Here is a 17,966-nt window from a genome sequence, read left to right as displayed (position 1 = left end):
TTGCAGTAAAGTTACAACCACCTGTGGCACACACTTTATATGCTCATGTGCCCGTTGAAACGGCAATGTTAGCCACAACCCATCTATATGGTCCAACAACGACTCAATTGGCAACACCACCACCAGACTTACAGAAACCACCAGTTACAACAACAACAGCAGAGCCGTAATTACAGTGCGGCAACAATAGCGCCAACGAAATCGCGCGCTGCCACCATCCGCGCGCACGCTACCATACTCGACGGCGCATCGTCGCGCGCAATAGCCACCAGCTTTACTAACAACGGCAGCCGGGCCGCCAACTATAGGCCGCTGCAGCATCACGACGCGGACCGCAACAACAACAGGGCCCCGAACCTAGGCCTGTTGCAACGCCACTCACAGTAACCACAACATTTAGAACAATGGGTGAGTTCGTTCCATGTCACTGACCACTACACTCCACTTAAGTCTTAATATGCAGTACATTTCTTTTACAAACGCTTATTATAAAACCTTAGCAAAATTACTTTGAAAGCGCGAACGCAAGATTCAAACCATACGCAGGCCGTTCATGAGAGCGCAAATTTTTGTTGGGTGTAACCAAGCGAAAATTTTTTTTTGTTTCGTTTGGTTCGAAAATTACTGCTAACATGCGGTCCTGGTCTAAGTAACAAGTCGTAGCATACCTATAAGGTTCTTTTTTTTGTATTTCATACACTCAAAAAAAAAAAAAAGAAAGGAACTAAGTATAAATACCTTTCCCCGTTTGGAGGGTTATCAAGAACTAAATGTAAAAAGGTTGCAATCAATAAAATTTTTTTTTCTATATACGTCTTTATTTTATTTGTTTGTGAGTTTTTGTTGAGAACTTTGGATATATTTTCCTTGCCCAGCCGCAACGCAGGGGCAGTCTCCAGGGGGCTTGCCCCTGGGACTGGTTGGGGGTGTTGAGGCCTCCCGTCCATCCTCGCTGGACACCCCTCCTGCCTCCGCCGCAATGGGTGGAGCGGTTTCGGAACCGCTCCCCCAGTCTGGCGGGACAGGAAGGAGTGCCACTCTGAATCCCAGCTCATCCCACGTCCCAGGTGGTAGATTCGAATACCACCTGGACTGTGACGGGTTGAGCCGGGATTCAGAGTGGCACTCCTTCCTGTCCCGCCAGACTGGGGGAGCGGTTCCGAAACCGCTCCACCCATTGCGGCGGAGGCAGGAGGGGTGTCCAGCGAGGATGGACGGGAGGCCTCAACACCCCCAACCAGTCCCAGGGGCAAGCCCCCTGGAGACTGCCCCTGCGTTGCGGCTGGGCGTGTTGAGACCGACCCGTGTGTGCCTGGAGTGACCCTAGTGACCCCAACCAGTCCCGGAGGGGGCCTTAAGACCCCCTCGCACTGCGGTTGGGAGCACTAGGGACATGTATGAATGAGTTTATGTAATTTTTTTTTTCATTTTTTAGTTTTGCCTGTATCCCGAGTGCCTTCGGAGGGGGATGTCAGCATTCCCATGAGTATTAGGACACATATTTAACTGAAAATTTTTTTTTGCGATTTTTTTTTGCAGTAATTATTCGCGCTCAAATTTTTATTTTTTTTTTCCTCCATATAATTTTTTTTTCTAAGCGCCGTACGGGCATAAGTTTTGCTTGACCAAAAATTTTTTTTTCCCCCTGAACATGTCGCGCGACCAGCCATTCGGGCATCAGGGCCGGAACACACCGTTCGGGAGCGCGGGGAATTACAGGGGAAACCCGAATCGGGGTAGCAATAATAGGGGGGCTTTCCCCAAGGCCAGGCGTCCCTTGGTGGTGCACACCCCAGTAGGGGGACATCGCGGAGATCCCGCGCTGTTTAACATAGGCTCGGACCTGAACGACCCGCGCGACAAAATAGACATACCCGTAAGCACCAGTCATGTGAACGTGCACGATATCTCGGGGCTAATGCCCAATGCGGCGATCTACGCACCCGAAGGAGCTGGTGCCTTACCCCCAAACCAGGACATAGGAAATTTCGGAGACGCTACAAGCGATCGGACCTTAGGAACGCAGGACGAAGCCAACCGTGCAGGCTCGTGGGTGGACGTGCTACACCAACTGTTTCAGGCTTCGCAGGAGGAAATGCGGAGAGAGATGGGCTCAATTAGATCCAACATGGCCCAGCTCAACGCCGCTCTCGAATCCACGCAGCAAGCGCACCAGCAACACAGGAACGCGAGTAGGATGGACCGTAACCCATTGCCATCGGGAGTACCACCAATGTACCCGACTCCAAGCAGCATCACCGTAAAACCGCAGGAGTGGAAAATCGCGTTCGACGGCAATGGCAGCGTAGCCGATTTTCTGTTTAAACTGAACACTTTGTGTGAGCGCACACAATGCCCGGACGAACAAATAATGGCCAGTTTCCACTTGTTCCTTTCTGGACGAGCCGAAGAGTGGTACTGGCTGTTTACCAAACAAAACCCAAATGCGACTTATGCCTTCTTGTGCTACTCGTTAAAAAGAGAGTTTGGCACTTTGAAAACGGACCACGAGATCATGATGGAGATCTCCATGCGGAAGCAAAAGGCAAGTGAGTGTTATGACGTGTTTCACGCGGACATAATCTCCTTGAACGCGCGCTTAAGGGAGCCAATGTCAGAGCTTCTACTGATTGACATAATAAAAAGGAACGTCAACAGTAGCCTTAAGCTAATGCTTTTTAATGCGGACGTGAGGAACCTCCATGATCTACGCGATGTAGCACGCAGAGGTGAACAAGTGCTGAAAGAGAGCAAGCTGTTGGGAGCCATTTACCCAGGACGGCATGTAAGCGAGGCACGCGTGACAACCCCGGACATGAAGATGGAAGGCGAGGACGGCGAGATAGACCCGCAGATAGAGGCGCTGGAATATAGACGCAGCAGAAGACCGGACTACTCGGGAATCCAATGCTGGAATTGCCAAGGAATGGGGCACTCCTATATATATTGTGAGGAACCCATAAAAAGTCCTTTTTGTTTTAAATGTGGGTATAAGGGTGTATTCACCCCCAAATGCCCTAGGGACCATCGCAGGCAGGGAAACCAGTACCCGAGCGAGAAGGCGGGGGAACCTCGTTCGGCTTCATAGCCCCCACATCAGCCAGTGCTCGAGGCGTCGTCCCGTGCGCTGACCCAGAGGGCGAATCTCTGCATGGAGGTGGTGAGCTTCCGAGGTGCTGTAGTACCCTGGCAGAAGAGCCCTCCAAAGTAATAATAACTTACCCTGACAGTACAGACAGTTCTGAAGCCGAGAGTCGAACGTCCTCTTTCACGATGGGCGAGCAAATCAAAATTCTGCGACGCCAGCATAGGGATGTCGCGTGCCAAACGCAACTTTTCCCAACCCTAAAAGAAAGGGAGGATAGGTATGAACAATTGAGACATACCATTTTTGACCAATATCCGGTATCGGACAATATTTTGAAGTGTAGGAAGAGATACCACCGGAGAGTACAGGAGCGTAGACTGCTGCAAGCCACCACGTTAACGCTTACAGAGGACGAAAGGCCTTTAGTAAAGGCTAGAATTAAAAATAGTTTTCTTGTAGGGTTGTTAGACTCGGGAGCCAACGTCTCCATCTTAGGGAAAAATGGAGTAGAATTCCTAAAGGATAACGGCTCCGAATATCAGCCCTTACATGCGTTCGTATATACCGCAGGCGGCAACAAACAAAAAATTTTAGGCTCAGTATCTCTGCCGGTCACTTTTAAAAATCTCACAAAGATTATTCGTTTTTACCTTGTTCCCTCATTGCTCCAAGAAGCATACTTCGGGGTAGATTTTTGGAGAGCATTCGCGTTAGCTCCCGAAATATTCCCGAGCGTAGAGTGTTTAGAGACTAGGCTTGAAAAGGAAGAGGAACTTAACCTCCATGAATTGTCACCAGAACAGAAATCAGAATTGCGAAAAGTCATCGAGACGTTTCCTTCGTACGAGAAGTTAGGCCTAGGGCAAACTAAATTAGTGGAGCATCACATCGACACCGGTGATGCTGTGCCTATAAAAAGCAAGCATTTTCCTCTTTCGCCGCCGAGGCAAGCCGAAGCTTTTAGAGAACTAGACAGGTTACTACAGTTATGAGTTATAGAAGAATCCAACTCCCCGTGGTGTAGTCCTGTAGTACTGGTCCGGAAACCAGGCAAAGTCAGGCTGTGCATAGATTCGAGAAAGGTCAACGCGGTGACTAAGAAGGATTCGTACCCCCTGCCTCATATCAACGGCTTATTGAGCAGACTGAAAGATACGCATTTTATTAGTGGCATTGATCTGAAAGACGCGTTCTTCCAGATCAAATTGACAGAGTCCTCGAAGAAAAAAACAGCATTCGCAGTTCCGGGGAGGCCTCTGTACCACTTCAAGGTGATGCCATTTGGTCTGTGCAATGGACCGCAGACTATGAGTAGGCTGATGGACAAGGCGATCCCTTCGCGTCTGCGAGAGAACGTCTTTGTCTACCTGGACGATCTGATGGTATGTAGCACTAATTTTGAGGATCATCTAAAATTGCTAGCGGAAGTGGCGAACTGTTTGAGAGATGCAGGTCTGACAATAAATGTGGGAAAAAGTAAATTTTGTCAGAAAGAAATACGCTACTTAGGGTATTTGATAGGCAGCGGGTGTCTGAAAGTGGATCCGGGAAAAGTAGAAGCAATACAAAACTTCCCGATCCCTAAATCCCCTCGGCAAGTGCGTAGGTTTGTGGGCATGGCGAATTGGTACCGAACGTTTATTACCAATTTTGCTGACTTGGCAGGTCCCTTGACCGACTGTCTCCGTAAGTCAGCAGGCCCATTCAAGCTTACCTCTGAAGCTGTAGAGGCCTTCGAGAAGCTAAAAGTAGCTTTGAGTTCCGCCCCTGTTTTGGCCCAACCAGACTTTTCAAGGGAATTCGTAATACAATGCGACGCTTCCAAAATAGGTGTTGGCGGAGTGTTGTTCCAGGTCGACGATGAGGGCGCTGAGCATCCAATCGCGTTCGTATCGAAAAAGCTGAATAATGCTCAACGCAATTATACAGTAACCGAGCTGGAATGTCTCGCAGCCATAATTAGCGTGAAGCGTTTCCGACCCTATGTCGAAGGATTACCTTTTCGGATTGTTACGGACCACTCCAGTCTCAAGTGGTTGATGACACAAAAAGACTTGAGCGGGAGATTGGCGAGATGGTCACTCCTACTGCAAAGATACGATTTTAGAATGGAACATCGTAAGGGCACCCTGAATGTAGTACCAGACGCGTTGTCGCGTTTTGACGTTGACGAGTTAACTTTCACTACCACACCCGGAGAAATAGACTTAGTCTCTCCCGAATTTACCAGCAATGAGTATTTAGACTTAATTCGGACCGTCACCGAAAACGAGGAGTCACTTCCGGATTTACGAGTTGTGGACGGTGTAATCTTCAAGAGAGTTAAGTTTCGTAAGGGGTTGGAAGGGGAAGAAGACTCGCTGTGGCGTTTGTGGTTGCCAAAAGGGTTGACTGAGGAAGCAGTGAGATTAGCACATGACGCTAACCGGAGTTACCATGGCGGATGGCAGAAAACCTTAGAGCGTGTTAGGCAGAAGTACTTCTGGCCGCAGCAGGCTAAGGACGTCAGGGACTACGTCCAGCGTTGTGACACCTGCAAAACGGTAAAACCCACCAATCAGCAGTCGAGACCATCTATAGGGAGTACCTTTGAATCCAAAAGGCCATTTCAGCGGTTGTATTGCGACTTTCTAGGGCCGTATCCGAGATCCAAGCGGCGAAATCAATTTCTTTTCATAGTACTAGACCATTTTTCCAAATACGTTTGGCTAAAACCCATGCAGAGAGCTACCACTGTTAACGTTATAAATTACTTCGCTTCAGAAATTTTTCCGGCTGTAGGGGTCCCTGAGTTTATTCACAGTGACAATGGTAAACAGTTTATCTCGAAGGAAATGAACCAATTTTTTGCAAACTACGGGGTGACGCACGTGAGGACGGGGCTATATTCTCCCCAAGCGAACGCATCCGAACGCGTCAATAGAGAAATTGTTTCTAAGATTAGGATTTTCCTGAAGGATAAACCTGACCACACTAATTGGGATAAGCATATACCCGAAATTTTATCAGTTTTGAGAAGTGATTTTCATACGGCGATTCAGTGTTCTCCATACTTTGTATTATATGGCCAAAACATGGTCCAGCATGCCTCAACGTACAACATTTTAGGGAAACTCGACAGCCTTCGAGAAGACCAGGTTACGGTAGAAAGCCGAGCTGACAAGTTGACCAATATTCGTGAGCAGATCCGTAGAAATTTAGATCAGGCCAAGGATAGGGGAGCAATCACCTATAACAAGCGCTCTAGGCAAGTCAACTACAAGGAAGGTCAGGAAGTTTTCAGAAGAAACTTTGCCTTAAGTAACTTCAAACAGGGCATTAACGCCAAATTCTTACCGAAATACCTGAAGTGTCGCGTGCTTCGAAAAGTAGGCAATGCGTTGTATGATCTCGAGGACCTAAACGGGAAATTAATAGGTCGCTTCCACGCTTCGGACATTCGTCCGCAATGAACCGGAAAACGTTTCCCTACCGAACTACAATTTGATTTTTTTTTGTATACCCACCAATTGGACTTTTGTCTGGGCGTTTTGGCGGTCGGGGACATCTCGCCCAGTATCCTCCCCGAGCACTGACCTCATAGGATGTTCACACGCGACTCACCGAGGACCGTGAACACCCTGGCAGTCCACGCTTAAGCCGGACTAGCCTTTCGGAGTTTGGACGAGTTCTCCCCATCAAAATGTCTATACTTTTTTTTTTGTCTTGCCTTTTGTGGGGGCGATAACCACTAAAACCTTTCGGAGTTTTGACGAGTTCTCCATAACAAATGTCTACTTGCCGCAAAGCCCTTTTAAAACTAGGAAACGAAATTAATTCCCAAATTTGACTAAATTTTTTTTTGATGGACCTATGTTGCCCGGCTAGCTCGTAGTAGGACTTTGAGACTCTTATCTCAGGGGTGAGTCGTGCCCCACGTTGCTTGTCGTCGAAGTTCCCTGGCAGTAGCTTCCCACAGCTGACCCGGTTTCCTGTTCGCTTCATCGTCAGGTCTCCAAAGCGAAGCAGGTTTGTTACGGTCTGCTGCTACGGCATATGGCTGCGATCCACTTGGGAGCGTGTTCACGGGAACACACCTAGCGATGTGGCGAAGGTTGCGATGAAAATTATCGAAAACAAGAAGGAAATGACAGACCGGCGATCACTAAGAAAAAAAAGAGCCTTTTTTAACTACCACGTTTTCGGCAGACGACACGAAAAAGAAGAAAATTTCAATTAAGTGGATGGCACGCGTCCGGAAAGGCCAAAAAAAAAAAAAAAAAATGAGAATACAGCAATAAGTGTGTAATAGATACTCGTGTGGACTTGGCATTTCAGTACAAGCCAACAAAATTTGAAACAAGTTGAAGTGACGATTAATTGTACTACGAAATTGATATCAGCAACCATAACCTAAAAGTCTAATGAGTTGTGAAGGCTTTGACTAAACTCCAAAACGTGTGCGTACGTGGGTCTCATCGTTGGAATTGCGTGTCGTCTATGAAAAACGGCAAACTCATACAGAACAAGTGGTTCCAACATATTTTTCCAGCTAAGTCTTTAGGAAAAGGCACTCCGTTCAACTATAAAAAAACAAAGAAAACTAGTTGTACACCAGGAAAGTGCAAAGGAAGTAACAATATTACAGAAGTTACGAGAAAGATATCTGCAACGTTATCAATCAATCTGCAGAAAAATAAATGTGATCTAAAAAGACAACATTTGAAAATCGTTTATAACATACTTCTCTGCTATTAACTATAAAAAGCAGAACTTATTCCATTTATGTTCAATCAGTCATCTTTTACTAAGTATAAAATATACGAATTTTGCTGAACGCATTAAAACAGCGAGGAGTCTCACTACAATTGAAAAGTTGGTTCAAACATTTGCAAGCGGTTAGGTGTACATGAATGTGGTTGCAGTAAAGTTACAACCACCTGTGGCACACACTTTATATGCTCATGTGCCCGTTGAAACGGCAATGTTAGCCACAACCCATCTATATGGTCCAACAACGACTCAATTGGCAACACCACCACCAGACTTACAGAAACCACCAGTTACAACAACAACAGCAGAGCCGTAATTACAGTGCGGCAACAATAGCGCCAACGAAATCGCGCGCTGCCACCATCCGCGCGCACGCTACCATACTCGACGGCGCATCGTCGCGCGCAATAGCCACCAGCTTTACTAACAACGGCAGCCGGGCCGCCAACTATAGGCCGCTGCAGCATCACGACGCGGACCGCAACAACAACAGGGCCCCGAACCTAGGCCTGTTGCAACGCCACTCACAGTAACCACAACATTTAGAACAATGGGTGAGTTCGTTCCATGTCACTGACCACTACACTCCACTTAAGTCTTAATATGCAGTACATTTCTTTTACAAACGCTTATTATAAAACCTTAGCAAAATTACTTTGAAAGCGCGAACGCAAGATTCAAACCATACGCAGGCCGTTCATGAGAGCGCAAATTTTTGTTGGGTGTAACCAAGCGAAAATTTTTTTTTGTTTCGTTTGGTTCGAAAATTACTGCTAACATGCGGTCCTGGTCTAAGTAACAAGTCGTAGCATACCTATAAGGTTCTTTTTTTTGTATTTCATACACTCAAAAAAAAAAAAAAGAAAGGAACTAAGTATAAATACCTTTCCCCGTTTGGAGGGTTATCAAGAACTAAATGTAAAAAGGTTGCAATCAATAAAATTTTTTTTTCTATATACAATTTAAGGAAAATATATCCAAAGTTCTCAACAAAAACTCACAAACAAATAAAATAAAGACGTATAGAAACATTTAAGCATATACGTAACATATTTTTGTATTATACCTTATATAACACAGTTGTAGATGTACATACATACGAGCATATGAGAAAGAAATGAAAATATGCGAAAGTTTAAATAATGCAAAAGAAAGAAAAATTTAAGCTAATTGTATTTATTCTAGAGCTTTGCTTAATTTACAATTATTAAGAGATAAATATTGATGATAATGCTTTGATTAATAAAAACCTGGGTGAGATTACTGTTCAAATTCTTCCTAGTAAAGACCTTCAATGTGAAGAAATTGAACTTTCGGGAAATATTAATGAAAATTTAACAGAAATTAATGATGAAGATTCTAAAGAAGAATCTCAAACTAAAGCTTCATGTTCTGGATTTCCAAGTCTTCTTGATAGTTATAAAGCTGTTGGTAATAGTGTGACTCAAAGTGGTCTTCGTCGTTCTAGTAGATTAAAATATAGACATGACAGCTTTGATTAATTTCGTTCATTATACGTTCCGAATATTAATAGTTTAATCTAAGTATCGACTTTATTGATTTTCTTATTTAACATTGAATAAAACAAAATGACTGGCGTCCTGTGGAGTAACTCCAGTATTAGCAATTTAAGTTAAAATAAAACAAAGAGTTTGTAGACATTTCAAATAAGTTCTTAGATGAGGACAGCTTGGTTGGCAATAACCACCTAAGAAATTATATCGAACGGTTATAAGGAATTTATAATGAATTGTCAATAAATTAAAAAAAAAAATGGGAATGCTGAGGTCTCCTTTCTTTTAGAGGGCACCTAAGGTATACAGGTAAGGGGCCACCGAAAGATTAGGTGCGTCGGTGGCCATGGTTATTTGAGGGTGGGATAAAGCACCGGGCGTCGCAACAACACCCGCGGCGCCCCCTATGTATATTCGGCCCTTTCCTTTTTTATTTATTTTAATTTTCAGCTTTTTTTTGCAATTTTATTTTTCAGCAGTTTTTTTTGAATTTTGATTTTAGAGTTAGTAACCGGTCATGTCCGGTTCGGTAATTTTTGTTGCGTTTAGTTTCTTTTGAGTTTCTTTTCTTTTGAATTTGAATTTAAATCTTTGAATGTTAACGGTCTGTCCGTGACATCCGGTTCGGCCGGATGTTGTTTTCTTTTGAATTTATAAGCGTTTTGAGTCGGTCTCTGCGCTTCTGCCAGGTTTTTTGAATTTGACAGCTGCTAGTTTTGATAGGCATGATAGGAACATTTTTCTGTTTATGGCGCAGGAACAGTAAGGTTGGCAAGGACCCGCCCCAGCCGACAATGACTAGCCACTGTGCACCAACATATCATGCCGACCGCCTTCCTTACTGCTCCATTGTAAATGCGATTCCATAACAAATGTTATCATAATTAAACTAGGAAATTTATACAGGTATCATTTTGATACATTTTAAGGGCGAAACAAATATTTTCCATGGGCAAATCAATAGTCAAGATGCAAAATTGATACTTTTAATTGTACTTTTTATAATATTTATCGTTGCATTGATACCAAAAAATTATACCGTTTATAGTTTCGTTTTTGCACATCGTGTATTAAATTAATAGTGATACTTTTTTTTTTGAGTGTGTCAATTGATCTATAATCTCGAAAACTATAACGGCTTCCAATACTTGGATGGTCAAATTTGAGGTCTAAAGAACAAAATATAAGGTCATGGTCCGACAAAAACGATATCTGGTCATATTTTAGGGCAATTGAGGGGTCAGAAATGATAAAATAGTCAAGCAGACTAGGACGACAGTTATTAACATACCTCGTGGGTACACTCGTGCATAGTACAGGTCTACAAGTAGGATATGTAGAAGGACGCACATACACAGCCACGCTCACCTGATAAAATGCTTGTTCTTGTCCGTTTTTTTTTTGTGGATGCTATTTGGCACTGTTGTACTTCTTAGGACCAAAAAAAATTTAGTAGCTGCTATCAAAAACTGCTTAAAATTTTTATTGTTATATTACAAAGAAATATACTTATTTACTTTCAAAGGAGCACTTAATTACATCTTTCTTTAATATCCATATATTTTGGACAATTTTAATTAACAAATTGTGATACTTTATTACCGGGGAAGATTGCTAAAACACGACCAAAACCGTCGGGGGAGGTATTAATAGACGCGTTTTTGCCTCGCTTCCAATAATTCGAATACTTTTCCGCCTTTGGACTATTGATAACAGGACAAAACGCGTATTTTCATTTTTCTTTCCGCTTTTTTGGATGGGTTATTGCAGTCGACCTCGGTTTCAAACTGTTTTTCGCGGAGAACTTTTGAACGGGTAGAAAAACTTAACTCCCGTGTTTGTATTCTTAATACTGGAATAACTACGCGTCCTCAGGTACCCCAATTGAAGACTTTTTTATAATTTTCTGAAGGACCCATATGGGTGCACTTAAAATTTCCTACTAAATTCGTTCAAAAAAATTTACCATCACAGCAACCCATATCTAATATTCCGATCCCTTTTTTGCTTCCCTGTGTCGCTTTCGACGAAGCAACCCCGGTAATTTTGACACTTCGTTCAGTGTCAAAACTCATGTTCCACGCAGGTTCCACTGGGTTCCACGCTAGTTTGACACTGACCGAAGTGTCAAACTGCCGTGTGTTAGAAAGGGAAAGAAATTGTTTCCCTCTCATACATATCATACTTGTAAACCTGTACAATGCACTCGTGTTTAAAACAGAAAGACCAGCTCCAGCAACGTTATCCAACAGTCTATGACTATAACAGTCACGAACAAGAAGATTAACATTTAGATCGGCACAGATTACCAAATAGTCATAGTCAACTACATATGAAGCCAAAGACGAAAATAGTGTGTCAAGACTTATGGATTTGTGGGGATTATAAACACACGAGACAAGCATTTTAACAGTGCTATCAAACAGTTCAACGAACAAATACTCTACCCCTGGATCCTCGGACATCAGTATTAATTTCACTTTAATACTCTTTTCGCAATAAATTGCCATTCCTCCACCTTTTTTATGCTTTCTATCATTGCGAATAAGGCTGTAATTATTGATGTTGAAGTGAATGTCATTCAACTGATATGTATGTACACCAGGTTTCTGTTACACAGATAACGTAAACAGCAGAATTCTCAAACACCTTAACCTTTATGTTGTTCACATAGAACATTTATCAACGCAAGGCTTTTTTCAACAGCACCACACACGCCTCTGCTATGGGACATAGACGTCAAACAAACAACCCAAAACAACTATAAGGGAAAGAACTAAAAAACACGCATTGATAATTACATGCATTTCGGGTGATGCCAAATAAAAGTGAGAAAAGTAGTGGAAGATGAGAGAAAAGAAATTGAGACATAAGAATAAAGCTACACACTAATTTAGTAACAGAATATTCGTGTTAATTTAATTTAAAATCGTTCAGTTCTTCAAGCGGATATTTTCACGACCTGAGAATCAGTGCTTTCTCTTATGAAAACTTCACCTCTTAGCGTAAATGCCGACTTTATTTTTCCAGCTCTTCTTAGCCGCAATGCTGCCTGCAGAATTTTCCTATTATCGAGCGATATAGGTTAGGTTAGGTTGAACTGGCCAGTCCGTGTGGACCTCACATAGACTAAATAGGTCCGTAGTGTTACCAGAAGTTTGTTTTAACGACCAAACTGAAAAACCCTATCAAAAACCAGGACCTATGTTATAAAATAATTCCGTCCTCTTGGCAAATACTAGAAGCTTCCTAGGATTTAAGCCACTTGCTGCTTCTAGATCTGACAGCTGTATCACTCCTAATAGCTGGAGTCTTAGCCTGGCAAGCGCAGGGCAAGAGCACAGAACGTGCTCGATCGTTTCCTCCTTCAGCCAGCACTTCCAACATCTGCTATCACTGACCAAGCCTAATTTAAAGGCATGTGACGCCAGAAGGCAGTGTCAGAATACCCGTCATGAGTCTACAGTCCTCTCTTTTTAATTATATAAACAACTTTGTTAGTCTAAGGTTGTAAGACCTGCACATAATGTTCGACACTTTACAGCCCCGCGCTTGAACCCACGCCTTTCCTGCTTTGTCGATCATGTGCACCTCTCTCCTTCGCTTAATTGAGACGTATACAGAGCAAGCTTCAAGGGATGCGCCCTTTTTAGCTAATTCATCCGCCTTTTCATTCCCATCTATTCCCATATGCCCTGGGACTCAATATAGATGTATGCTTCTCCCTGTCCCGATTCTCTCCAGGGACTGTTTACACTCTAACACGCATTTAGATGCTGTGGTATGCGAGATTATTGCCTTAATTGCTGCTTGACTGGCAATATAAAAGTTAACACCATTGCAGCTTGGGCTATTTTCTTCCAGGGTTTCTACTGCGTTGGTTACGGCTACTATTTCCGCTTGGAAAACGCTACAGTAATCCGGCAGCCTGTAGGATCTGTTTATTTCCAGATCAGCACAGTATACCACAGACTCTACTCCTTCCACTACTTTGGAACCATCTGTATACACAGGGTCGCCTCGTCCGCCATTTGAGTACCGTTGCGCCAACTGTCCACATCTATTGTGGTCTTAAGACAGCCCTCGATGCGCAGACAGGGAATCAGGTAGTCTGTTCGTCTTATGATTGATGACGCTATACTACTATGGTCGTATGGTCGGCGCTCAAGCTGCCCCGAGGCACCAAGCGGGGTTGCAGTTGTTAACGCTATGTTCTTTGCTACCAGTCCTACAGGTGGAATGTGCAGAATGGCATACAGTGCAGCTGTCGGGGCTGTTTTCAGGGCTGCCGTAATGCTAAACATTGATAGTATGCATAGCCCCTCTGATTTTTTTAGGTAGGTTGCTTTTTGTGTGGCTTTCCACCAAACAAGAACTCCATAGTATAGGATAGGGATACAATCGCTGCAAAAACCCAATGAGAAAGAGAGGGCGATAAGCCCCACGTACACCCCAGCATTCTGTTACATGCATAAAGCGCCGTTGAAGCCTTCTTCACCCTCTCCTCCACGTAGACAGCTTAGTGTCTAGGATAATTCCTAGATACTTTGTGCAAGGTTTCTCCTAGGGTCACCCCTCTTAACTTAGGCCTGATTCTATTTGGGACCTTGTACCTCTTTGTAAACAAGACCATATCCGTCTTATCCGCGTTGACTTTCAACCCGACTTTTGATGCCCTGGTATGAATATCCCGAAGCGCCCGATCGATCAAAGAGCTAATCGTTAGAAGGCACTTTCCACTTATGACTATTGCAACGTCATCCGCGTAAGCCGTAAGATTTACGGGTCCCTCGTCAAATTGCCTGAGCAGTTGGTTGATGACCAGCGTCCATAGCAGAGGTGATAGCACCCCTCCCTGCGGCGTTCCCCTGTCCACTGATTTCGTGGCCTCGTACAATCCCCATTGTGATGTGATCTTCCTGCAATTTAACATGCAGCCGATCAATTTGGTTAAGGCTGGATGTACTTTAATGTAATTAAGACCATCCATAATCGCCCATTTGGAGACATTATTAAAAGCCCCGGCAATGTCTAAGAAGACTCCTAGAGCATATACCTTATATTCCAGGGCTTTCTCTACGCTTATTACCACCCTATGCAATGCGGTGTCTACCGACTTGCCTTTGGTGTACGCATGTTGTGTTGTGGAGAGCAGCTTTTCATCCACGTTGGACTTTATGTACACATCTATCAGCCTCTCAAAGGTTTCTAGCAGAAATGATGTTAAGCTAATGGGTCTATAATCTCTGGCATACACGTGATCGATCTTTCTCGCCTTTGGTAGGAAAGCTACACGAGCAGTTCTCCAAGACTGCGGTACATAATTCAGTCTTATGTACCCATCGAATATTATTTTAAGCCATTCCACGACCGCCCCACTTCAGACTTTTAGCATGCCCGGGAATATACCATCTGTGCCCGGCGATTTAAACTTAGAAAACTTCTTCACTGCCCACTCGATCTTGGTATCGGTCACCAAGCCCGGTACTACCCGCTCCGTGATCGAAGTGTGAGTGCTGTCTGCTGGCTCTTCCAAACCATCTCCCAATGGGAAATGTGTAGCGAGAAGCACCTCAAGGGATTCCTCACTATTACGTGACCATTCCCCGTTCTCTTTTTTTATTAGTCCCTGGACTTTTCTCAACCGAGCTGTTTCGCTGGAGCACTCTATATCCGTACAGAAACTTTTCCATGAGATTATCTTCGCCCTGGAAATTTCACGCTTGTAGATCCTGAGTAGATCCCTGTACTCGTCCTGATACGCTTCGCTTTCCGCGGTCTTTGCTAGCTTAAACATTTCTTTTACCTGTCTTCTTAGAAGACTCAGCTCATTGCTCCACCATGGCGGCTTTGTTTTTCCTCTGAAACTTCTTAGAGGGAAGCTTTGTTATACGCAGTCATAAGCGTCCTAGCACGAATTCACACACATTGGCAACCTCTTTGGGTTTTCCCAGTTTCATTTTTACCTGTTTCTGGAATTTAGTCCAGTTTGTTGACCTAGGGTTTCTAAAGGTTCCTCCCTTCTATACCCTCTTTAGGGGGATGCTGATGTTGATATACCATGATCGGAGAAGGATGGTCTATCAATAACCATCCAGCGTGCGATATACTTTCGAATATGTTGAAGTGACCCTCAAGACCAGTTACGGATAGAGGTATCGAAGATTTAGTATGCTTGCGAAACTCCCCTAGCTCATTCCTATCTAATCGCTCGTTTCTATCGAACTGCTCGTTCTATCATAAGCAAGCAAGTGTCAAACATGTCGGTAATTTATTTTCTAGAATATTTTGACGTGCGTTCGATTTGTTCTATCAATTGTGTAGCAGATAAATTAATATAAATACTACTTTTAAAGATATTTTACAAATACAGTGAAATTCCTTATAACCGGACACTCGCCGTTGCAGTGTTTTTGACGGCTATGGGAGATGTCCGCTTCTAAGGGATGAAGTCACAAAATATATACCACACATATAAATTATATTATATATAGTTTATCTAAGAAATTTTTGGAAGTAAAGAATATATGCATACTTTAGTATTACGTATAAATACATATACATATATCGATTAAGTACATTATACATTGCACTCCTTATCTCCAGCCATGTTAGCACCAAACAAAATTGTGAGTCTTTCCTTTGATAGTTTACCGCCCACGAATTTTTCGGATTTAGGAGCTAGGGTTTTGTCAGGTAAGGCATGAAAGAAAACGCCACTTTCGTCTGCGTTGTAAATGTCTTGAGGCTTGTAACTGGTCAACAGAGATGGAAGTTTTGTCCTAAACTGTTCGACACCATTCTGGTTTACATCTGTAGCTTCATCTTATATGCATTTGAAAGCAACATTATTCCTTATTCGCCACTTGTTTAACCATCCATCTAAAGTATTAAAATTAGGTACACCCAGATTGCCTGCAATTTCCATTGCCTATGCTTTCAAAATGGGACCAGAAATCTGAATGTTTTGACTTCTAGCCTTAGCGAGCCAATTAAAACACATCTTATCTATTTCAGAGCCCCCTTCTTTAAGAAAACTTCGCTTTTAATGAACATTAACTCCAGATTCCCATTTATAACGAATTTTTTCTTTATTTTTATTGATTTCAGCAGCTTACGTTTTGCCAATATTGAACCTTTCAAAGCAAAAGAAACGTGTACCTACTACCACTACATTTTTGGGCTCACTATACTTTACCTTTTTGCAACTCCACGTACTGATAAATTATCTTTTTTTCTTTAATAGAAAGTAACTTATTTTCGGCGCCATATTTTTACGATCTTTGAACGCAACCATTCGCATGCAACAGACTTAACAAACTGAATGGAAAACTACCCTTAATTTTGAAACACACGGCTTGAATGTGTGTATACATGTTAAAAGGGGAATCACCTATTTCATTTTTATAATGAACAACAAAGCTAGCTTCTGATATTTTTGAATTTTGTCCGGTTATGAAAATGGTTTGAAATACTTTGTCCGCATCCGGTTATTAGAATGTGCGTTTATTAGGATGATATTTGTATGAAAAAATTAATGAAAAACATGTGTGCCCAAAATCTGTCCTGTTATTGGAGCTTTCCGGTTATAAGGACTGTCCGTAATGGGGAACTTCACTGTATCTTGAACGGAATCAATTTTGCGGTTTAGTAATGGATAAGTAAGTATTAATAACATCGGTGCTTTGTTTGCTTGTTGCTAAAACGGGTGCATTTTAGATTTATTGTAAGAAAGCCCACAGTAGAAAATCTGTCGGTTCAGGAAGATGATGAAGTTCAGCAAGAAAATGAACATCAGGAAGAAACTGATGAAAATACAGAAGAAAAGTAGGTATTTGTGATTTTTGCGCTATTCAAAAGTTATTTAAGCTGCATTAATTTTGTTTAGTGAAGATTCAAAAAGAACTAGAAAGTTTAGGGTGGAGTGGCTACAAAAGTTTTCGTGGTTGGAAAATAAAAACGGAGCAGCATATTGTAAGGCGTGCTATAAGGACACGAAAAATCTTCTCTACATTTAAAACACATTAAACACAAAAGTCATCGAATGCTAATAAACACTTTTTGGATACAGAGAAATGCAATTTGGACAAAATGGTGAAGCTCACTGAATTCATTATGGTTATGTTCTTAGTAGCACACAATTTAGCTTTTTTTGCTTATGGATTACTTACCTGAGCTTTTATCAGAATGTTGCCCAGATTCAGAAGTTGCCAAGCGTATAAAATGCGCCAGAAAAAAATCTTTAAAAGTTACTGAAGAAATTTAAAGTGCCACTATTAATTTCAACATTAAAATCATCTAAGTTTTCAATTATAATAGATGAGACAACCGACGTCTCACTTAAACAGTGCTTAGTGCTAGTTGTGAGATATTTGCAAACATTTTATTGTATGCGATCATTTTCTGGCTCTTTTAGAATTACCAAAATGTGATGCAGGATCTATTTTTGAAGCAATAAAAAGCTTCTTTTAAAATAAAGGTATTCCATTCGGAAACATCGTTGGCTTGGCTACCGATGGAGCCAGTGAAATGGCCGGAAAATTAGGGGACGTGAAACCTTTTTTTCAGCGAGAAACAAACGTTATTTTTATTTAAAATGCATTTGCCACTCT

General features: G+C 42.6%; 1 protein-coding gene and 1 long non-coding RNA gene across 5 annotated transcripts in view; both read left to right on the top strand.

Moving 5' to 3' along the window:
* Gpo1 (glycerophosphate oxidase 1) overlaps positions 1–17,966 on the top strand; it is a 350,155-nt gene that overhangs the window by 267,128 nt on the left and 65,061 nt on the right. The window lies entirely within an intron of this gene.
* On the top strand, positions 15,232–17,883 carry LOC137244215 (uncharacterized). The gene is made up of 3 exons (XR_010950845.1): positions 15,232–17,015; positions 17,074–17,181; positions 17,243–17,883. It is a non-coding gene; the product is annotated as an uncharacterized lncRNA (long non-coding RNA).

This window comes from Eurosta solidaginis, chromosome 3, assembly GCF_040869045.1.
Source record: "Eurosta solidaginis isolate ZX-2024a chromosome 3, ASM4086904v1, whole genome shotgun sequence".
NCBI classification, from domain to species: Eukaryota; Metazoa; Arthropoda; class Insecta; order Diptera; family Tephritidae; genus Eurosta; species Eurosta solidaginis.
Note: the sequence above shows the minus strand (reverse complement) of the source record. Positions and strands in the feature narration are given on the sequence as shown.